We start from the raw sequence: 22,291 nt of genomic DNA on the forward strand, positions 1-22,291 counted from the left end.
GAGCAGCTGCCTATAAGCACCCTCCCGACCTGTCTCTCTACTCTGGACTTTCTGTCCTGCTAGATTTGCTCTATTCCAGGCCCTTCAGATATTGGAACCTTCTGCCTCTGGGCCTCCCCTAGTGCCTGGCCTGGGTTCATAGTTCTTAACTTGCCATGGCTGCTGGGTGGGAGTCACCCCTGGATTGCCACTCTAGTCCCCTAACTGGCCTTCCTGCCACCGGCTGGCTTGTTTAACAGACTTCTGTGGCTGCTGGGTCTTTGTTCAGATAATTCACTGGCTCCCAGTTGCCCTCCAAGTAGAAGCAGGTGTTACCAGTGACCCCTGGGGCCCTGCACGATATAGGACATCTCCTGCTTTGCTTCTCTGTACAGCTGCTCTGGCTTCTCACTACTTTGTCTGACCATACGTGCTCCTGGATGTTGCCTTTGCACTAGTCTCTCCACCTGAACTCTTCCCTGGCTATCTGCATGACCAGCTCTCTCCAGGACTTTCCAATGGCTCCTTGAGAAGCAATATCAAAGCAAGAAAACTACTTGGGCTCCTTACCCTGCTGTACTTAATTTTACTTTTTCTCTTTCCCACCTCCTTTCCTTCTTAAGCTTAACTTGCCAACCTATAACACCTGGTGCTCATCACATTATGTACCCTCAATGTCTGTCACCCAGTGATCCCATCCCCCCACCCACCTTCCCTTCAGAAATCCTCCATTTCCTAGAGTCCAGAGTTTCTATTTGTCCCCTCTAACTTTTCCTCAGTTTCCTTTCCTTTCCTTATGGTCCTTTTCACTGTTACTTATATTCCACATGAGTGAGACCACATAAAGGTCTTTCTCCAATTGACTTATTTCACTTAGTATAAATATCCTCCAGTGTCATCCATGTCCCTGTAAATGGGAGATATTCGTCCTCTTGGATGATGCAGTAATATTCCATTTTGTGTGTATACATATAGATATATACACATATATACCACATCTTTATCCATTCATCTGGACCCTCCATACCTTTCTCCAGAGTGGCTGTACCAGCTTGCATTCCCACCAACAGTGCAAGAGGGTTCCCCTTTCCTGCATCTTTGCCAACATCTGTTTCCTGCTTTATTAATCTGCATCCACATCTGTCATTTCCTTAGTGGTTAATTTTAACCATTCTGGCTGGTGTGAGGTGGTATCTCATTGTGGTTTTGACTTGCATTACCCTGGTGACCAGTGCTCTAGAGCATTTTTTTCATGTCTGTTGGCCATGTATAGGTCGTCTTTGGAGAAATGTCTGTTTGTCTTCCAATTTCTTGAGTAGATTCTTTGGGGTATGGAGTTTGAGAAGTTCCTTTTATTTATGAGCATTTTATAGGCTGAGTGTCCAAAGGCTAGATTAGCATGAGTGAAGTATGTGGGGAGCCTCCAGGTGGAGGAGCTCTCCATCTCGGTAGCTCCTCTGCTTCTCACTAGGTCTTGCTGGGGTCTTCCCCCCGCTCTGGCCTGGCCAGTCTCTATCCTCTCTCACTAGGCCTTTCCCACTCCCAGCCCTCTCATCTGCCTGGGCGAGGTCGTCCTTTGAGCACTCAAAGCACTTTTCAAGCCCCTAAGAGCTATGAGCAGACTCTGCTGTATCAGTTATTCCCATATCTCCTACTTTAACAGGAAGTAGGACTTGTAGAAAGTTTCTCAACAAACCTCAAAGCAGCTAAAAGGACAACCACATTGTAAGTGCTCAGCAGGTGTCTTCAGATGGACAAGGGAAGAGTTCAGACCTTCAGGCCAGCCTGGATTTGAATCCGAGAGAAGCACTTAACTGTATTAACCTAGAAAAGCTTGAGCCTCAGTTTCCCTGTCTTATAATGGGGATAATGTGATCCCTTACATGAATTGTTAGGATTGACCAAACCTATGAATGCAGGGAGGTGTGGGGGACAGAGTGCCTGGTGCATTAAAATCCTAGTGGTCAGAGGGAAAGAAGAGGGGGTTTGAAGAAATGAGGCTTATGTTACTCAATGTGGACTATTAGAAGCAGGAAGGGAATGGTTTTAGTGATCCATTGTTAGCTTTGACCTAAGAGTGGCAGGAAGGACATTTCATTCCCCCTTTCCCTCTACTTCTAAACACTTAAGACGCTGGGCAGATAATAGGTATTTCAAATCTAACCACTCTCCCAAACCCAAGACCTAGGTGCCATTATTTGCATCTCCCATAAGGGGGTACAAAGAATCTGGCTACACGGAGCCATAGCTTGCATGAAGCTTGCATTGAAGCTCCCATATAGGCGTCTGGAATCAAGCTGATACTTCTAACACTCAGCCGGATACCTTCTTCTGCTGTGTACTGGCTCGGAAAGAAAGTTCAAATGTATTTGCCTGACTTGATCTTCAAAAATTACCTTGCATTTGACCGATTTAAATGAAAGCCATGTTTGCATTGTTGGGGGAGCACAGCTGCAAGTATAGATGGAGAATCCCACCTGGTTGAACCCATTCCAGTAACATGACAGCTGTGGGACCTGTATAGGTTACTTTTCTCTGAGGCTTCAGATCTCAGATATAAAGTGAGACAATAACACACCCTGAATGGTTTCAAGGATCCTACTAAAAATCTTAATATAAATGGGTTAATATCATAAGTCATAATGCCTAAAGCAAGACACTAAATTTTAAGTCAAACTCCTGATTCTTGGCCATTAAATTCAAGAGATTTTAATATTTGCGGTAGGTCAGTTCTAGTTTACTCTTTTAAGGTGTGCCAAGCCACTGGCTGCTCACACAGCCCTGAACTGCCTCCTGAGAAACATGATTGACAGCAGGGCTTTAAAGGTTAAATACAGTTTCAGATCTTGCATAGTGATCCAGTAGTAGGACTGGAATTAGAACCAGATGGCATTTTTCTCCATAACCCAGAATAACTGAATTAATGTTGTACAGTAATAAATGAAGCTTTGTTTCCTCCTCTCCATGAGGAATGAGTTCTGTTGCTCAAGACAGTGTAGGAAGAATTTGCAGGAGCAAACTTCCTGTAAGCATCAAGAGACACCTGGTGCCAGATGACACAGCCAGCCCCACTTATGCTCAACCACCTGATGAAGCCACCAGGGCCTTTTGCCCATGATGGAGTGTTTCAGGATGGGTATAGGACAAGAGCGGCAGGCTGCCTCTACTCCTCCAGAATCTTAATGCAGACTACTGCACAGAGCTTCCATTAAGAGGATGGTTCATTTTTCTGAGTTTGCCAAACGCAAGATCGGAGGTCTTATATATATATATTTTTTCTTCCTGCCTAGAAGTTGCTGATGCCAGCTTCACAATTCAATCCAATATAGATTCTTAGGGCGACTATCTTGTCAAAGGTCAAGTATTCTGCTCAGTGACCTGTTGCTAATGGGTATACCTAGACCTTGAACACGGAGCCTCTCATTTTCAACCCTAAGTACATTCTACTGCTCATGATCTTCATAAGCTCACTGCAGTTGTGCTTTCCTGAGTGGCTGTGTGGGAGTCGGTTTTCTCATGGTGGGACCACTAATCCTATATAACCATAGTCCTATGTCAAATTCTCGTGTGACAGGTGCCATGGTTTTGAACAGAACTAGGACTCTTGAGGATAAGAACAATATATACTTAAATGGCTTCTAATGCATGATCCACCTGTGTATCCGGCTTTTTGGAGGGGATTTTGGCAAGTGACATTTTGCAATAAACTTCCCTTGGAAAAACAATTCTTTTAACTATGAAGTTAAAATACAGTACATATGTTCTGCAGTGAAGTGGTAGCCTCCAGGGCTTTTATAACTGTAGGCAGCTTTCATGGAAAGCAACATTCCAGCATTCTGTGGGTAATAGGTTCAGGATCCCTCCTCATATTCATGTCATCTGTATGAATTATGTCTTAGCCCCCTACTGATCATTCAGAATGGCTTATAATTGAAAGATGGAGATCCTACCATACTCACATGTACATAATCACCTCTAATCCAGCCTTTAGCCATGCTTGACCTTTCTAATACTTGTATGAATGAGTCAATATCTAAGAATCCCATCAATGTCAGATTCCAGAAAGAGGTTCTAAACAACATAGCCATAGTTCAGGTCTCAGGCTGGGTACCAGGCAGGTTCAGGCTTAAGAATTAGAACCTAAAAGTTCCTCCCCACTCTTTTAATATAGGATAACTGTTATCTTCATAGGCATTTAGAAAGGTACCTCCTCTGAGGATTTAGCCAAAAATGCTGACCATCTGGGTGGATGAATTAGGGAAAAAATCCAATGTTGGTGTGGAGAGGGATCAGAGAATCACAATTCTACGAGATAGGACAGTCACACAAACATGCCCTGGCTCTCCTCTAGTAGGCACTGTGAAAACGACTGTTCCACGACTCCCAGGAGTTGGGGAATGCCATTTTTATCCATGGGGTCTATGGTGAACATGACTAGAGTTAATATCCCAGATGTGCCCTAATGTTTAGACAAAGTCACTAAGATATCTGGAATTATAGCCCATCTGTTCAGCATGGACAGTAACATTGTTTCTTGCATACCCAGCATATGAAATGCGGTCACCTATGTGAAGATGCTCTTGGTGCCCTATACTATTCAGTTCAGGTCTAACTTCTCCAGACATACCTCGAGAGGTCCAATTCATGCTGACAGTGACCAGTGCCAAGTGCTGGCCCTAAGGTACCTTCATGTCTGCTTCAGGGCCTTTCCCAGGCTATAGGGAAGCAGGCCAGCAAGCAGACACATCCTGGGGTGTTTAAAGATTTAGGGTTCCCAAGGCAGTACTAGACAATGCTATACAGGAGACTCTAGGTAAATTCCCAGCCTGTTGGCTTTCTGAAATAAGATTCTGGAAGGCCTTCTGTAGCTCTCCAAATGGTCACAGCAGAATTTTGCCCCTACTGCCTATGGCAATGGTATTGGTGCTACGAACTGGCAAATATGTCTCCCTTCCTCACTGTTCCTGCTTCCTAAGACCACTTCCTAAGTCAACCACTGTACCAGAGCATTTTCCCCAGGTTCTGCTTTGGTGAGGACCTAAACTAAACATACCTGACTTTGGGAGTCCGCTCCCACTTGTAAAGATATTGGAACTCATCACCCCATTCTTCACAAAAAAAACCTGGATAGACTAAAAGCCCATTCTCTGTAAACCTAGTGACTTGTTTTAGGCGCATCAGATTTCAGGTGGCAGCTGTCCTGCAGAGATAGGCAAATCCAGACCATGCCAACCAAGATATGCTTAAAGCAGAAGCTGCTGGGGACCTGAGGTGGTACAGAGATGTAAGTGGTAATCTAGATGAATTTCTAGGAGCCAACTGCAGACTAGCATGAGAAGGAGAAATTTCTAGGGGCTCTACTTTGGGGGGGATTTTTCCCTGTGGGTTCTCTGTGAAAATCCAAGAAAGATTCCCCTTCCACCCTTCCAGTTCTGGCAGGGGCTGGGGAAGAGTTGTCATTATGAAATAAGCCCAGGGCATTCTAATAGCAAAGGACCCGTCTCCAGAGGGAAAAACTTTATGAGCATGTTCCAAACTTTCCTCTATTCTTGCCCCCTCTAGCTATCCTGTCCCTCAGGATAAGAAACATGTGGAGGTCACAGCTCATCAAGGGACTGAATGGTCCCTTGACCTCCCACATCTCAGGTTTACACTTGTGACAAAGGGATTGGAAATGCTTTCAGACTTGCTTGTATAAATATTTTCTGGATACTGATGCTGTAAATGACATCAGACAACCTGGTAAGGGGAAGATTCTGAACCCCTGTTTTCTCCACTGTAAAAACAAAACAATTTCTAACATGCTTTACTCATGAGTTCAGTAAGACGATGAAACCAGATATGAAAGTAGAACTCTAAAAGCTAAACAGATCTATGCAAATATTAGAGGGAAATACTCTCCTTAATCCCAGAGAGAAGGGGGCTCATGGAGTCTCTTCACCAGGATCACCTGGCCAGCTAGGATGCATGTTTTAGAACTTCTTTCCTCTGTCCATACCCCTGATCTTTCCAGGCACCCTCCCTCTACCTCTAGGTAGAGGGTCTACCTAGATCTCCCCATCTTCCCCACAGAAGCCTGATATCAAATTCATCACCCTCACTTTTCAGCACCTTGGGATCCAGGGACTGTCTACCTCAGGGGTCGGACCCTAGGGGTGGGGGGAAAGCCATGTGGAGATGCTCTAGTTTCCTTCAGTTCACTGTAAATATTCATCGTTAAAAGCTCAGAGAAATCACTTCGTTATTAGTATGCAATGACCCTGTGCTAGAATATTTTATCTGCTTGGAAGAAGATACAAAGTAGGTTGTCTGAGTAGTGACTTGGGCAGATGTGAAGGTCTTCCATGTGATGCTGCTGATCAAAGGAGCACTAAAACGTATTGGGAAGACAGATCTGGGGTCTGATCCAGCCCAGTCATTGGAAAAGCTAGCACTAGCCGTTCAGCTTCAAGTGCAGGTCCCAGAGTCACGAACTCCCACCTGCTCCCCTGTAGAATGCAGTACTTATTTCTTATGGTTGAATTCAAACCACAGAAAAATAACCTGACAGTAGGCGCTAGGAAATAATTTATTTCACATCTCACAATACTATCTTGGGGAGAGGACCACATTCACAATGAGCCAAGGAATAGCATGCCTCTAAAACCCTGACTGGAGCATGTTTCCTAGCTGTCCTCTCTAAGCCAGGGCTTCTCAGGGTTTTACATGCATACAAATCACCTGTGGAGCTAGGTAGAGACGGATTCTGCTTCAACAGGTCGAGCTGGATCCTGAGATTCTACATTTCTAACAAATTCACATGTGATGCCAGTGCTCCTGGTCCATGGACCATACTCTGAATAGTGAGGGCATTTTAACAAGATATCCGCATGATTTGCATGTACAGCAAAGTCTGAGAAGCTGTATAGTACAGCTGAAGCTGTAGGCATTAAAAAACTTTTAGGAATATCCTGAGAGCTATGGCATGATAAGCTGTGGGCTAGCTTCTGGGAATAAGTCATTTTCTCAGGGGAGAGCTGATGCCATTATGTGCATAGAAACATTGGTAGTTCCCCAGGGTAGCAGACAAAGGATTATAATATAGCTGATCTCGAATATTTCCACATATGTGTTACTTAATCCTCACATTAACTCTGAGGCAGGGACTATTATAATTGCCAACTTCTAGATGAGGCTAATGGTTATGTTCTCAGATTCTACAGCTAAGTTTAAATAAACTTATTGTGTTCAAAGTTCACAGGTTTAGGCTGTCCTGAATCCCCTGGTTCAGCACTCTGACAATGATGAGAAGCAGAGGGGGGTCTCCATCGTGCAGGAGGGCCAATGACCTTGTGCTAGCATCCATGCTGGGCATTTCTGGGTCCTCTCTCCCCTGCACTTGAAGCTGAATGGCTAAGCCTCGCTGCTCCTGCTGTCACAGGCCCAATCCCCTTTCTCCTTCCTTTCCTGTTCTGCTAGACTTGGCTGACACCTGAGCATCAGAGGCTGGAAGGAAAATGCAGGCTACCCTATTCTATCCCTGCCTGGGGCTGTGAGGTGTCTGAACTGAAAACTATGACATGCCCCTCAGCACCATGGACAGGATCTCCAGCACGATTATTCCCTTCGCATTTTGCCCCCCACCCCACAAGGCTATTTGAGGGCATATAAGCAACCAAACTTATTTTCTCCTAAACCCTTTAATTATTGTAAAAATAGAAGGCCTTCAACCACAGTTATCCAACTTGATAACCATGAATAATGCACATTAATGCACAGGCTAAGAATAGGAGATGGGGCTGCTGACTAAGTCAGCCATGAGTAACCAGAATCCAGGGGTTAAACTATGTGTGTGGGGACTTCTAAGAGCTATTTATCCAAATACACACCTCACCTACTCTTTCGATGTAGATACCATATAAAACATCAAATAGGTTGTTTAAAAATCCCTGGACCTGCAGCATCCCTTTGAACGCTGGGCTCCACCCTTCAGAAATTTCAATCTGTTTGAACAAATCCTCCAGGTGATTCTGATCTAAGAATCAGTTTTATTTCAACAAAAGGCTTTAAATATCAGTAATTTTACCAGACCTTGAAATGTCTCAGGATAATGGAAGGAAATAGTATTGGCCAATAGTACTCAACTGGGGTTGAGTGGGGCAGGGGATGGGGTGGTGGTTGGGGGGGTGTGGTTCTAGAGTCAGTCCCACTCAAGTCACCTGTTAGTTGTGGTCTTGGGCAAGTTGCGTCTTTAAAGAGTTGAGGGTTTGGCAGAGGGTCTGCTAATGCTCAGACAAGGATGTCACATAGTAATAGCTCAATGAACAATTATAATTCTCTCCATCTGATGTCCCCTTTTAAGCAAGAAAATCACTATCCTGTGCTACATGAAATCAAAGCATTAGCTAACCAGTTCCTCGTGGCCCACAAATCTTTGTCCTGCTATTGTTAATGCCCCCACTGTACGCACTCAGAATAAGTGAAATGGAATGTATGCCAGGTGTCCATTCCACACCACTTATTTTACTTGTATTGTTACTCCAGGGAAATGGAAATCCTCTTCCAGAGAATCGAACCCACTCACACCTATGCACTGCTGGGGGACAGTCTTTGAGGATAATAGCTACCTGAGTCCCTCTCTTCTCACAGCCCACTCACATACAATGGGTCAGTTGATAGCTTCTACTTCTAGATCCAAAACTTCCTTGAATCTCAGATCTCCAATGGAAACTCACTTGAACCAACATCTGGATCTTTCTGTTTTTCAAAATCCCTTCAATCATGTGCTGCTCCCACTGTACGAGGAATCCCACGACTCTTTGGGATCTGACACACATCATGATATGCACCTAGCAAAGTAAGACCCAGGGCCTCCCTGTGGACGCTTTGTGGGTGTGCTGTTTGGAGGAAGAACAGCCTAGGGGTTGGCCCATGATTTCTGGTCTAATCAGAAGTTGAGTTGGCTGGAGACATCACCATCAGCTGCTGCCTCTGCCCTATGAGCCACAGACCAGCAGGGTGGCCTTTCTGAAATCCAATTCTTTTGTTTAAAGACTCCTCCACAAGAGGGCAGCCCCAGTGGCTCCGCGGGGGATGTGAGGCAATGTCTGGAGCTACTTTTGGTTTCTGTTACTGGGTAGAGGCCAGGGGTTTTGGTAAACATCCTACAATGCACAGGACAGTTTCCCTACAACAAAGATGTATCCAGCCAAAACTATCAGTGCCCAAATTGAGAAATCCTGAGCTAAATCCTGAACTCAAATGTCCTCTCTTCCAAGAAGCATTCTGGGCTTGTACCTTCTTCCCCAAGGGGCTTGCGTGCTCTTGCTCTGGGCTTCCATAGAGTAACCCAGAAGGCCATCAGAGCACTTACAACCTTTAAATTCATTAAATTACAGTAGCTGGTCACTATCTTCTAGATCAAGAAGTCCTCCCAGGAAAGAACCAACATTGGGTCTTTTTTTTTTTTTTTCCTTTTCAACCTCAGATGCAGAGTGTTCATCATATCAACTAATAGATGCTGTGTAGACCAAAGAAGTTAATTTCTAACAGAGGTTTGACACAGTAGGTAATATTTGCCCACTCAATGATACATCTGGAAATTATAACATACTTCAGTCCTGTTATAATCTCTTATGGTTAAAAAAAAAAATTTTAAGGGCACTGGGTGCCGTAGAAAATACAGGGCTCTCACCCACTGTGAGGAGTGGACTTCTGTCAAGGCTAAGCCGGGGGGTTGCCAGTACTCCTTGGTCACTATGCCAATGGCTGAATGGGGCCACTTGACCTTTGCTATGGACTTTGAGGCAGACAATCTTTGGGAACGATCCTTCTTTGCCTCTGATCTGAAGGCACTGAAGCAACACTTCAGTATTGGACAAGAAGTTTTTGGGACTTCAGGGAACCTGGATTTGGAACAAGTAGACCTAGACCCAGACTTGTCGGAGTAGTGGCACCACGAATCCTCAAGGGACAATATGAACCTACATCTTGCACAACCACCCTAATATGAGCTTTGGGTTTTCTTTCCTCGTTACATAAGTAGTCCCCCCTTAAATATGTGCTGAGCCTTGGCACCTGCTGTACAATACTCAAGCACCACCCCTAATACCATGGACATCCAGCATTTTGTTGGAACACTTGGAAAAGAAGCACCCTCTGGGACACAGAACAGCCCTGACTGTTGTTTTACCATACCCATCCCCTGTCAGGTTTATGGCCCCAGTGAAAACTGGAAAAAAACATAAAAGACAAACTTAAGGGTGTGCAATCCAAAATTCAGGCTGCGGCTGAGTCAGCTAACTCAATAAAATTCAGCTGAATTTCTTTTATTTGCTTACTGAACTTTTTCCAGTGTCACAAGCATGAAATTGGAGCATAAAATCCATATGAGGTTTTATTCATTGCCATATGCATTTTAGTGAAGATGCTGAAGAGGTGGCTTCTAGGTAATGCTGTTCCCAACCAAATCTGAGTTCTTGATCATTGACAGAAACATAGCTTTGTGGGACAGGTTATCTGCTTGTCCCCCCACATCTTCCCTATAAGTCTCTGGATGAACTCCAGAGTCTATTCAGGCACTCTTACACCCCTCCATAGATGTCCCTAGACCTGAGACTCAGCTGTGCAAACCTCAGGCCTGTTACTCCCCATTCTCAAATGTCAGTCTTGTCAAGGAAAAAATAGGATTTCATAAGCTTTCCAGCTGCTTATTTCAATGATTGTCCACTACATGTTACGGCCCACTGACTAGCTATGTGACAGCCGGCCATCCCTGTACCTAATTCTTAACATCTGCACTTGCCAAACATTAATGTTTTCCTCCTCTCAAGGATAGGGATCTCATAATTTAGAAGTTTAAAGTATTCACATTCCTTATAGTTGATTAGCACAGAGTAAGGATCTAATACATACTAGTCATAGATGAAATTAGCAAGAGAAGTGTTGGTAACAGAAAACTAAAATCGGAAATACAATTCCGTGGGGGCATGAGATTCCACAGTGATGAATTTGCTTGGCACACCGCAACTCTGAGAGAGGCGATTCAACAGAGAAGCCAACTCTGAGATGTCCACACAAAGCTCCCCACCTGGAAGAGAGTTTGCCATTCTGAAGTCACATCACATTTTGTCCTCACTCTTGCACAACTGGGAATAAACTGTATCTTTGTTGTTCATCATGTATTAGGATTAAGATCTTCACATAAAAATACGTGTACACCTTCGTGTAGAAGTACGATCATTTTCTTGTTAGCATAAGATACTAACCTCCCAAATCATTGTCCTGATGCATTAGTTTTTTCAATGTGTATATCCTTAGATGCAAGCAGGTACAGCTTTACAGTCTGCTCTTCTATTTGTACCTAATTGTGTATATTCCTCCACTTCTAGTATCCTCCTAACTCTACTTTTATGCGGCTGCATAATCTGCCTGACAAATAGAATTCTACTTACCGTTAGATTACTTCTAGCCTTTCATCTTCTTTATAAAGTCCTGTTAGATGACTTTTTTTCTGGATATGAACTTAAGAACTGTTATTTGCCTAGAATGACTTCTTAGGAGTGTGATAGTGGGTCAGAGAGGGTATGGCATACTTCTTTCTACTTCCTAACCATTCTTCTCGAGGTGCAGTAGACTTACAAGCATTCTGGTTAACCCCTAGGCTACTTTGCTCGCAGGACTTTACTGCCCCCTCCCTCCCTGGTGTGCCCTATGGCTTGGGTCTGGTTATTAGAACCATCACTCCTTTCCTATCTGTGAAGCAAGTATGGGATTATAACTTCCATGCAACTATCTTGAAATAAGTTATTTTCTTGCCTTGCTCCTTCTCTTCTTGGGTTTATGAGCTCCTGGAGGGTAGGACAAAGTTTTAGAGACCTGTGAACCTACCACTCTTCAGCACTCAAGTGGCATCTCTCAAGAGAATAGACCCTTCACTTTGGGCAGGGGTGGGGGTGGGGGGCTTTAGCCAATTTCATCTAGTAAAGAAAGGAAAATATTGAAGTTAATGTAACTAATTTTTTAATGTGAAGCTAGGTGCCAAAATCTATTGGATTTCCTCAGGCTACTTCTAACATGCATTATCTGCCCTCTTGAATCTCCAGATCTAATTCTGAAGAAACAGACTCCAATTGCTCAGGCAAATAAGTGCAAGTTATCCTGCAAGTTAGCCCAGATCTATTACATGAGCACATGTTTACATGACAGGAGTCCCCCCTTGTGCTGCTTAGCTCCTAGAGCTACAGATTCCCAAGGGAAGTAGGATAGCTTAGATGATGGTAGTCTCCAGAACATCCCTTCATCAGGAATACCTGCATGAAGGACCCTGGAGTGAATACTTGGGCCCCATGCCCCTAGAGGGTGCTGCATGCCCAGGAAGAGGCAGCCATGCTGTCCTCTCCAGGTTCCTCTACCAAGTCTGGCTGTGGTCCTGAGAGCAGAGGGTCTCTCAGGATTCACTGGAATAGAACTCAATGGAAATAGCACAATTTAGAAAATGCAACCAAACCAGCCCACGCCTTTTTTTCTACTCCTAGATTCCCTATCCCAGTGGAATCCAGCCTCCACATCTAAACCAGAATGACTCTGCTGCCCCCACAAGGCAGCCTTGCATCAACATCCACCTGTGCTTGTTTGCTTATATTTCTGAGGATCCAGAGACTAAACATCTGGAAAGGGCCTACAGAAGGTCCTTGCATCCCATGTCCCCTTTCCCTGCCTCTCCAATGGAGCAGTCAACTCAAGGCAGAGCTGTTGACTAGATCTTAACTCATCATTTATCCTAAGAGAATAATATGAACAAGAGATAACATTTATCCTCCCAACAACCATGCAAGTAAGAACTATTATTACCCTTTTATTTTTAAGATCTATTTATTTTTAAAGGGCATGCATATGTATATGCCCAAGTGGGGCAGAGGGAGAGAATCTTCAAGAAGACTCCTCACTTAGCATGGAGCCCCACATGGGGGTTGGGGGGTGGCACTGATCCCACAACCCTGAGATCATGACCTAAGCGACCATCTCCTGATTTCAGCTCAACAGACTGAGCCACCCAAGAGCCCCTTATTACCCTCCTTTAAGAAGAAACAGACTTAAAACAGTTAATCTCAGTCAAAGCCAGAATGTGAAGACCAGTCTGTTTGGTGCCAGAGTCTGCCCCTTCCTACTGAGTCACTGAGCTGCCTTTTGGCCCTCTGACTACCCTGAGTTCAGTCTGATGTATGGAAGTCAAGATGTTCATTCGTTGGCTCGTTTATTTAGCAAATTATTTGCTTTATTGTGGTAACATGCTCTACAGAAACCTGCATAACTCTAGTGTATATACATTTTGAGCTTGGACTCATGTGAACACCTGTGATACTGTCATCACAACAAAGGTACAAAACCTACCCATCACCTCCAAAAATTTCCTTGTGCCCTTTTGTGGGTTTTTGTGTGTTTTGGCAAGAACACTTAATGTGAGATGGATCTTCTTAATGCATTTTTAAGTACACCATATACTGTATTGTGAAGAACAAGTACCATGTTGTACAACAGAGCTCTAAAGTTATTTTGCGTAACAAACTTCTTACCTGTCAACCATCCTCTTCCCCTCCCCCACCATTCCATTCTCCGGGTCCTCTGAGAATCCTTATCTCTGTGGCATCAGCTGTAATGTTTTTCACTTTTGATTACATTTATTTGAATCTCTTGGCTGAGCTTCAAGTTTGTCAATTTTATCTTAAACAGCTCTTATTTCCATCCTTTTTCTAGTATTTCATTTATTTATGCTCTAGTCTTATTCCTTCTGCTAACTTTGGGCTCACTTTGTTCTTGCTCTAGCTCCTTGAGGTACCATGTTGGGCCGTTTGAGATCTATCTTCTTAATCTAGGCCTTTATTGTTTTAGAACTTTCCCCATGTACTACTTTTATTAACAGCTACTGTATGCACTTCACTCTGAATAGACCTACAACATAATCTGGCATGAAGACGGACCCAAATGGTGGCAAATCTCACACCAGGGTTGTTCCAAGCACTCTACTCAAGACCCCAGAGGACAGAGGAACTCCCAAACATGGGTAGTGAGGCCCTCATCGGCAGACACCACTGAACTCGGGAGATGAGATTAGTTTCCAAAATGAGGGACTAGACTGAGGCATTGAACAGTAGCCTTGGAGCAAAGGAGGGAGAGCACCAAGGAGGTCCAATACCCTGGATCTGGGGGAGACAGAGGTTCTGAACCCTAGACCTGAGACGCAGCTGTGCGAACCTCAGGCCTGATACTCCCCATTCTCAAAAGTCTGTCTTCTCACTTGTAAAGAGAAAAATGAGATTTTATAAGCTTTCCAGCTGCTTATTTCAATAATAATCATCCATTGCATTTTATGGCTCACTGACTAGCTAGCTATGTGACAGCCGGCCCTCCCTGTACCTAATGCTTAACATTTACACTTACCAAACTTAATGTTTTCCTCCTCCTGAGGATGAGGATCTCCTAATTTAGAGGTTTAAAGTATTTGCATACCTTGTAGTTGATTAGCACAGAGTGAGGATCTAATACATACTAGTCATAGATGAAATCAGCAAGAGAAATATTAGTAACAGAAAACTAAAATTGGAAATACAATTCCTTAGGGGCATGAGATTCCACAGTGATGAATTTGCTCGGCACATAGCAACTCTGATAGAGGCGATTCGGCGGAGAAGCTCCCTCCATGCACATGAGTCACCAGCCGCCTCTGCTGGCCTGTGATGCCCCAGCCTCCACTTCTCCAGAGGGGGAGAGGGTAGGCTGAGACTGATCCTCGGGACCACAGGGTGATTGGGCTGGGGGCGGAGTGATTGTTCATCTGACAAAATGAGGAGTTTGGACAAGATGATGCATAAAGGCCCTCCCAGGTGGGGAGATCTGAGATTTGGCAGAGGCCCAGCCAGAGGAAGTGACTCACCCCAAATCATACAGCTAAGCCTAGGCAAAGTTTGAATTTAAACATTGCTTAAAACAATGCCCAACTACAAGTGTCCGTGGGGACCAGGCTGGAAATCGGGGATTTCTGGACTGCAGTGTCTCCTGCAGTACTTGGAGCAGAATGTGCTCACATGCAGGGGGTGCAGGGTAGGGCCATGTCTGAGTGCCTGTGTTTTGAATGTGGTGACAAAGCAATGTCTGAAGCCCTCAGGAAGTTCCAGAAATGAAAGCGAAGAATGAGGGGGAGCAGGGACCTCTCTGTTCATCTAAAGGAGGCAAGATGGTTGTCTGTGCCCTGGCTAGTCAGACATGCACAGAAAAGATCTTGCAGAGCAGAAGCGCTGGTCCTCGTAGAACATAGAAGAGAGTCAGAGACCAATGCTTGTGCCAGAAGGTGCTGCTCTGAGCCTGGGAGTTCTCACCCCAAAGACTGCAGAATCACCCTCTGAGGCTGGGCCGTCCTCTCAGCATCCTTTGCCTGGGCCATACCTGTACATGTCCCGGCATTAAGAAAACTGGAATGGTATTATAATTCCTTAATAATAAAGCTCCCGATTCTGAGCACTGGTGATGTGCTTGGTGCTTTATGCTTCTGAGTTCTGTTGATTGGAAATGAGGATGAAAACTACCTTACACAATTTTTGTGAAATAAAAACACAAACTGCTTTTTTAAATCTAGGACCCAAGAGTTAGAAATCGACAGTCTTAAGAAAGGTCTGCCTGACTTTAAAAGTGTATTTTCTAGAGTCGCCTGGGTGACTCGGGTGGCTCAGGTCATGAGCTCCCCATCATGAGATCAAGCCCCAAGACAGGCTCCATGCTCAGTCCGTTTTAGATTCTCTCTCCCTCTGCCTTCCCCCTGCCCCCACTCTCTCAAAATAATCTTTTAAAAGTTTTTCTAAGATACCAGTTTCTCTCAAGCTTCTTATCCTTAAGTCCTGGTTTAATACATAATGTGCAAATATACATATTATCAAGTATAGTCGTGTGGACATATATTTTCTATAAGCACAAATGCGTGTTCACTGTGAAGTAAGGAGAAAATTCAAATATTGGCACCATCACCCTTGGATAAATAATGTTAAAATTTTTGTCTGTGTGTGTGTGTGTGTGTGCACGTGCACGCACACAGTCAATGCATATTTTCTCAATTTGCGTTGTAAAATGAATATATGGTCTGTATGTCGCATATGATCACCTATTTTACCAAATACAAATTTGAATACTTGTCATGCTAGTCTAGTATGTGGTCATACAGCAGCTTAGTTCACCCACTTCCCCCTCCTTTCTCCCCAGTGCGGGGCATTTTAAGTGTTTCCAGTTTGATTCACAAATTAAACTGTTAAAAAAAAAAAAACACTTGGGCAAATAACCTGAGATCAGCACACTAATATTTATCTTCCTGGACTTGTAATTCCACTTCTGTGGATACATTTAAAGGTTTTGGGAGTTCTTACAGCTATTGGTAAGTCTGCCTACAGGAAGGGAATGGGCTCGGCCCATCAACCTGCATCTCCCCACTGTGACAAGACAGCTTCTTGCCATAACTTAACAAAGCAGCACTTGGTGATGTGCTCCTATGTGATTAGCTAACGCGAGTGCCCCTATGGGCAGAGACACATGGCCCTGCAAGCTGTTGAAATCCTCTTGTGAACCTACAAGTCTCTGGATGCCAGGGAATTATTCAAGGTGGAGGCTCCCTGGTATGACTTCCTGCAGCCTAGCCCAGCAGGGAACTGGCTTTCCTAAAGAAGATGCTCCTTCTCCAGGCATTTGCTGTCCGGTTGGAGCCATTGCCCCAAAAGAAAGCAAACACTGTCGGATCAGTGCAATGGCGAGAAAGAAATAGCATTCATCATGTGCCTCTGCCCTTTGTAAACTCTCATGGATGATTGGGGCAGCTCTTTCCCTCCAGGAGGAGCTTCCTATGCCCTGAGATCAACAGTCATGAATGGTGTACTGAGTAGAAAAGGGGTGGCATTCAGCTCAGGAAAAACTGACAGGCACCTCGGTCAGGCCTCTTGGGGGTGGATGGTCACGGCAGAACCAGAAGAAAGAGGCGGAAAACACGTCCTCACGTACATCTATAAACTGTCATGTTAACCTCCTGTTTCCCAAACCCACCCCTACCACCAGGTGCTTCACTGTTTGCACTGTCCGTTGATAGGACCAGTCTCAGAATTTACGGTAACAGTGAAACTCCTTCAGTATTTTCCATTTTATGTGTGGGGAGGAGAACCCAAACTTTGTTACCCAAGATCCTTGAATCTTGGTGACCAACCATTTCCCCAGCTATATTTCTCATCCCTCTTGGGTATCCCCTTGAAGTGCTGCTTCCAGTCATTTGGACGATTCTGTTCCTGAGTTCATTCTATCCATGTTCCTCCACTTGTTTTATAATTTGACTCTGCCTACAACCTGACAGCTGTGGTTCTTTTGCTGGAGCTGCCAAACGACCTGCCTGTATCGGCCCCATTTCTGGAGTGTTTATCAGAAATGCCACCCCCTGTATCGATTTTTTGCATGAGGACTATGGAGTGGCTGGAAGCACAGAGCAGTGCAAACACCAGGAGCTAAGAGCTAAGGGAGGCTGAATGAGATGCTAAGATCTGTTTGAAGGTGCCAGGTACCTATGGTGGCACCCGGGATTTGGAAGGTGAAGGTGAAGTTCTTGAGTGAAGGGAAATGGAGGAGAAATAAGCCCACATTCTGTACCTGCTTTTCCTGCAGTCTATTGGCTGATTCATACCTCAGGGTAAGCATATGAGAATCCCACATAAAGGAACCGGCAGAGGACCGTTGCTAACAGGCTGAGAAACCAGCTGAATGAGAAATCTCACTTGTGGGGCAAAAGAGAGAAAAACAGTTTCAGGCTGTGGAGGCAGCCAGGAGCTGAGCCCACTTCTCTCTGCCCAGCTTCTCATGAGATCTTGGATATCAAGGCTCAGCTTTCTCTCAGAGCATAGGTGTTCTTCAAGGGAGAAGGGCAAGGATCTAACAGATTCATAAAAATACTGAAAAATGGGCTAACACTGGGCATAATCTCAAGGTGCAGAGAAGATAATGCTTGGGGTTCACCATCCATGAAGGAGAATGGGTCCTGGGAAAGCCACCAGGTTATCAGCTGAGACCCATGAGTCAGAATGACTCTCAAGCTTAAAAGAGTCTTACAAGCCTACAGAGCCCCTGGTTGTCCTCAGCCCCTGGTTGGCTTGGGCAACTTGACCCCACTCTGTCTACCTATTGGGAGGGTGATCTTCTGAGTCTCTTTGTTCCCCAGGCAATGTCGGACAGCTCTTTGAAACCTCACCAGATATGTCCAGAAACAGCATTAAAGGGGAACAGAAAGAGACCACAAGAGCAAGCTCCAAGGACTTAGTTATTGGAATCCTTAGACAAGGTCTCAAAAGGAGCTATAACAAGGATGATTCAGAAAATACACTGCACGATGGAGAATTTCACCAGATAATGAATAGAAAAGAATAAACCTGAAATTTGGCAATTAAAGGAATTCCTTTAAGAATCAAAAGGGCATCCTGCCATTCGTAACAAGGTGGTTGAACAAGAAGCATATCCTGCTCTGTGAAATAAGCCAGTCACAGGATAGCACAGCATGACCCCACTTAGGGGCTGGAGGCTTGGCCCTGGGGGTTATTGCTCAGTTGAGTACAAAGTTTCATCTGTGCTAAATGAACAAGCTCCAGAAGCTCCTGGTACAGCACGGCATCTGCACCTCACAGTACTGTTCCACGTACTTCAAATTAAGAGGGTGGATTTCCGTTAAGTGTGCTTCCCACCAAAACCAAACCAAAGCATCCAACACCCTCCAAAATTTCCCTCGTGTCCCTTTTTTGTTTTTGTTTTTGTTTTTTTTAAGTATGTTACCTTGGTCGTCCTAATATCACTGGTGTTTGCATCTATCCAAACTTCTCAAATTGCACCCATTAAATGTGCAGTCCTGTGTACATCATACCTCTATGATGCTGTCGAAGAAAACCGAAAATAGAGGTGTTCAAAGGCACATTCAATGGAAAAATAAATGATCTGTAACACTCACTTCTCTCCAGGAAGCCATGAGGGAGAAGGGCAGAAGCTGAGATTTCCAACCAATTTTGGGCAGCAGCAGTAGTAGTAGTGGGTCAGGGTCAAGACCACGCTTCTGGTTACTGTGGCAAGGGGTCCCGTGTTAATATTTGTGCCTGAGTTGGCCACCCAAGCAAAACGACGGTCTGCAGTTTTCTTTCCTAACTCTGCTTTCCTTTTCTTTTTATATATATACATTTTAATTCCCTTGAATTTTTCTTATTGTTTGGCAGAGTTTAAATGTCATTATTTTATAGGAAACAGAGGAATGGGAGAAAGAACTGTACTCACAGTTCTGCATAAAATGAAAAATAATCTTAAAAATTTTTCATACAGGACATACTGTGCATTGGGAGAGTGGAGTGATTGGAGCATCACGGCTTTAGAGAGGCTGGCAGGGAGTCGGACTGCAAGCACCATCTCCGCCTCGCTGGGAGGCGCAGCCTAGTTCTGTAACCCTCCGGAGCTCACTGGCCCATCCTGATGTGGAGCTGAGGATGCATCCCCACCCCTCCAGCGCCACCTGAGAATGAACTGACATGAGCTGCATACAGCACCTAATGTACAAGTCAAAAGTGCAATGCCATCCCCATCATCATACTGTTGTACTTGTAATGGACTATCCTAATCCTTGTCGCCCCTCCGACGGGCAGGTGCTACAGAACTAGCCAAGCCAGGCCCGACCTCCCCAGGGCACATGAGGGGGCTGCCTGTCTTGAAAGAGTCCCTTGGCTTTATCTTCTGAGCGCTTCCTCTGCACCAAACGCCCTCCTTATGTTGCCTGTGTTTGACGTTTTCTTGTACCAAGAGGGTCTTTGATAGAGACCTTTGAGACACATTATTTCATAGTGAAGTATGCCCTGTGTAGGGGACGGGTCCATGAGCCATGACCTTGGGCTTGATGGGGCTGCTCTCATCACAGAGCTTGGGGGACACTCTGTGTTGAGAAATGGTGGGCAGTCAGCAGCTGGGGAAGGGTTGCAGCCCTGAGTCAGGTGCGTGGCACATCCCAGGTCTGTCACCCTCAGCGTGTGGTAACTTGATGAGTTTCTAGACTTCAGTCAGATGACACAAATTCCTGACTATATTGTGTCTGAACCTTAGTTAACAGCCAATAAATCGGTTTTAATACATGACGATGATCTTACACTTATCAATATCACTGTCCCTTTCACAGAAGGAAGTAGCTTCTAATACTAAAACTCGGCCCAAGGCCTTGTTCTTTCATGTTCTTATTTCACCAGATATTTCTGAGTGCCTTACCATGGAGTGGGAGTGGGCAGCAAGACAAATTCCCTGCTTACATGGAATTTATAGAACTTATTTTGAGAGGAAACCAGAAATAAGCACAGTAACGAACACATGGATAATTTCACGCGGGGATAAGAGCTGGCATCGTTCAGCAGGAACAGGGTTTTGAGATTGATCGGGTGAGGATGGTCAGGGAGGACTTGCCTGGGAGGGGTTGGGGGGGTAACTATGTGTAGAGTCCTGAACACCTTAGGAGCAGGTCAAGCCATGATGATCCATGGAAGGGAGTTCTCAGCAGGGAGAGATCTGAAGCTGCGGGTAGAGGGAGGCCTGGAGGCTGCAGGGCCCCTTCCCATCACTGATTCTCTGAAAAGGACTACAAGCATCCTTTCAAATGGTCTTTTTCTAGATTGTACCATTTTCCAATGGAACTCATTATATCATGGTAGGTAGTTCTGGGACCACAGAGACACAGAACAAGGTGGGCTGTGTTCTTCTCCATCCGGCTCTGGGTGTGGGCAGCAGGAGACCATCGCAGAGCAGGGCTCCCTTCTGGCGGCCTCAGCCCAGGCACAGGACAGCTCCCCCTGGCTCTAAGTTCCCCTTCCCACAGGAAGGGGGAGAAAAGACAGGAAAGGCTGCATCTCTAGTGCATCTGACCACAATTTAAACGGGGGGGAAAGCTGCATTCCCTGCGTACTGAGCGGGAAAAGAAGTGTAGACGTGAAAACCTTTGAATAAGCAATTAACTGGGTGGTAGCACAGGGCAGCGAAAAGAAAGATGAATTGCCCGGAATAAAGGCCGGGAAGGAAGATGAAAAGTGTTCCTGCGGTAAAGGAACTCTGATGCAAGCCACCACGAGATAAAGAAGCAATTGTTTGATATGAGAACAATGAGGTGGCAACTCTCCAGGCCACAAAGGCAGACACCTCTCGTGGCTTCCAGAGGGACAACAGGTGCTTTCACTGCTTGTTGATGAGTTTTAGCTACGCTGTGCCCAGTGCCTACTACGTGCTCCTCTACTCCTCCCTGGACAGCCTGTGCTGAAACCTCTTTCCTGACTTCCTGGCAGGATCGGTTGCTCTAGATGTTCAGTGGCTCGGGATAAGGTGCCCAGGGGCGTAACTTTATTTCTCTCCCTCTTGCTGGTTGGTGAGCTCTGGAGGAGGCGGGAGTGGGTTCAGGGCTTTTACTCATTTCTAAAAGTGTGTTTTCGTTCTTGTTGGATGGAGACATTCTTTTTAAAAGGAAATTGGGAAGATAAGCAGATAGAGATACAAGAAAGGAATCCAACTGACAGTCATCTACTAAGACCTATTAGCTCAGATTCCAGTAATCCGTAGGACAGAAGTCTCTTCTCTCCAGGAGCTCAATATCTAGAGAGAGCAACAGATACGTAAAGCTGCCATTTCAGTATAATGGGTTAAAGGCTTAGCTGGGGGTGTCCTGAATGTTATTGGGGGTGCATGGGTTATTTTTCTTGGCCAGTTGAAAAATCGGGGAGGAGAGGCTTCCTGGAGGAGGCAAGGTCTGATCTGATTTTAATCTAGAAGAATAGATAAAAGCTGATCAGGCAAAGGAGTGGGGTGGGGGGGCACCATGTAGCGGCAGGCATGTGTGCAAAGACCTGAGGGCCTGACTGAATCTGGTTCTTTCTGCCAATTTCAGGGAGGCAGGGGCTCCTGGTAAGTGAGGTATGAAAAGGGGTTGGCCAAATCACCTGGGATGGAAGCAGAGGGAAGAGGTGTCCGGGCCAGATCAGCTCAGGCTGTTGGCCATGATGGGTTCCCACTCCCCACAGGCCCTGGGGAGGAGCAGGAGACCTGATCAGAGTGACATTTTAAGATGTCATTCCACAAGCCAGGTTTGGAGTGAACAGGGCAGGATGAAGCAGAGAGACCATTAGGACACTGTTGAAATATCTCCTGGTGGAATTATGGTGGCTTCATCCTAGGCAAGGGCTAGAAATGAGAAGAGCCAGTAAAGGTAGAGCAATTCAAAGCAGGGATCCATGGTGCAGGGTTGACAGTAGAGAATCCGTGATGT

The sequence above is a fragment of the Vulpes vulpes genome, unplaced genomic scaffold (genome assembly GCF_048418805.1).
Source record: "Vulpes vulpes isolate BD-2025 unplaced genomic scaffold, VulVul3 Bu000000627, whole genome shotgun sequence".
In the NCBI taxonomy this organism is placed as follows: domain Eukaryota; kingdom Metazoa; phylum Chordata; class Mammalia; order Carnivora; family Canidae; genus Vulpes; species Vulpes vulpes.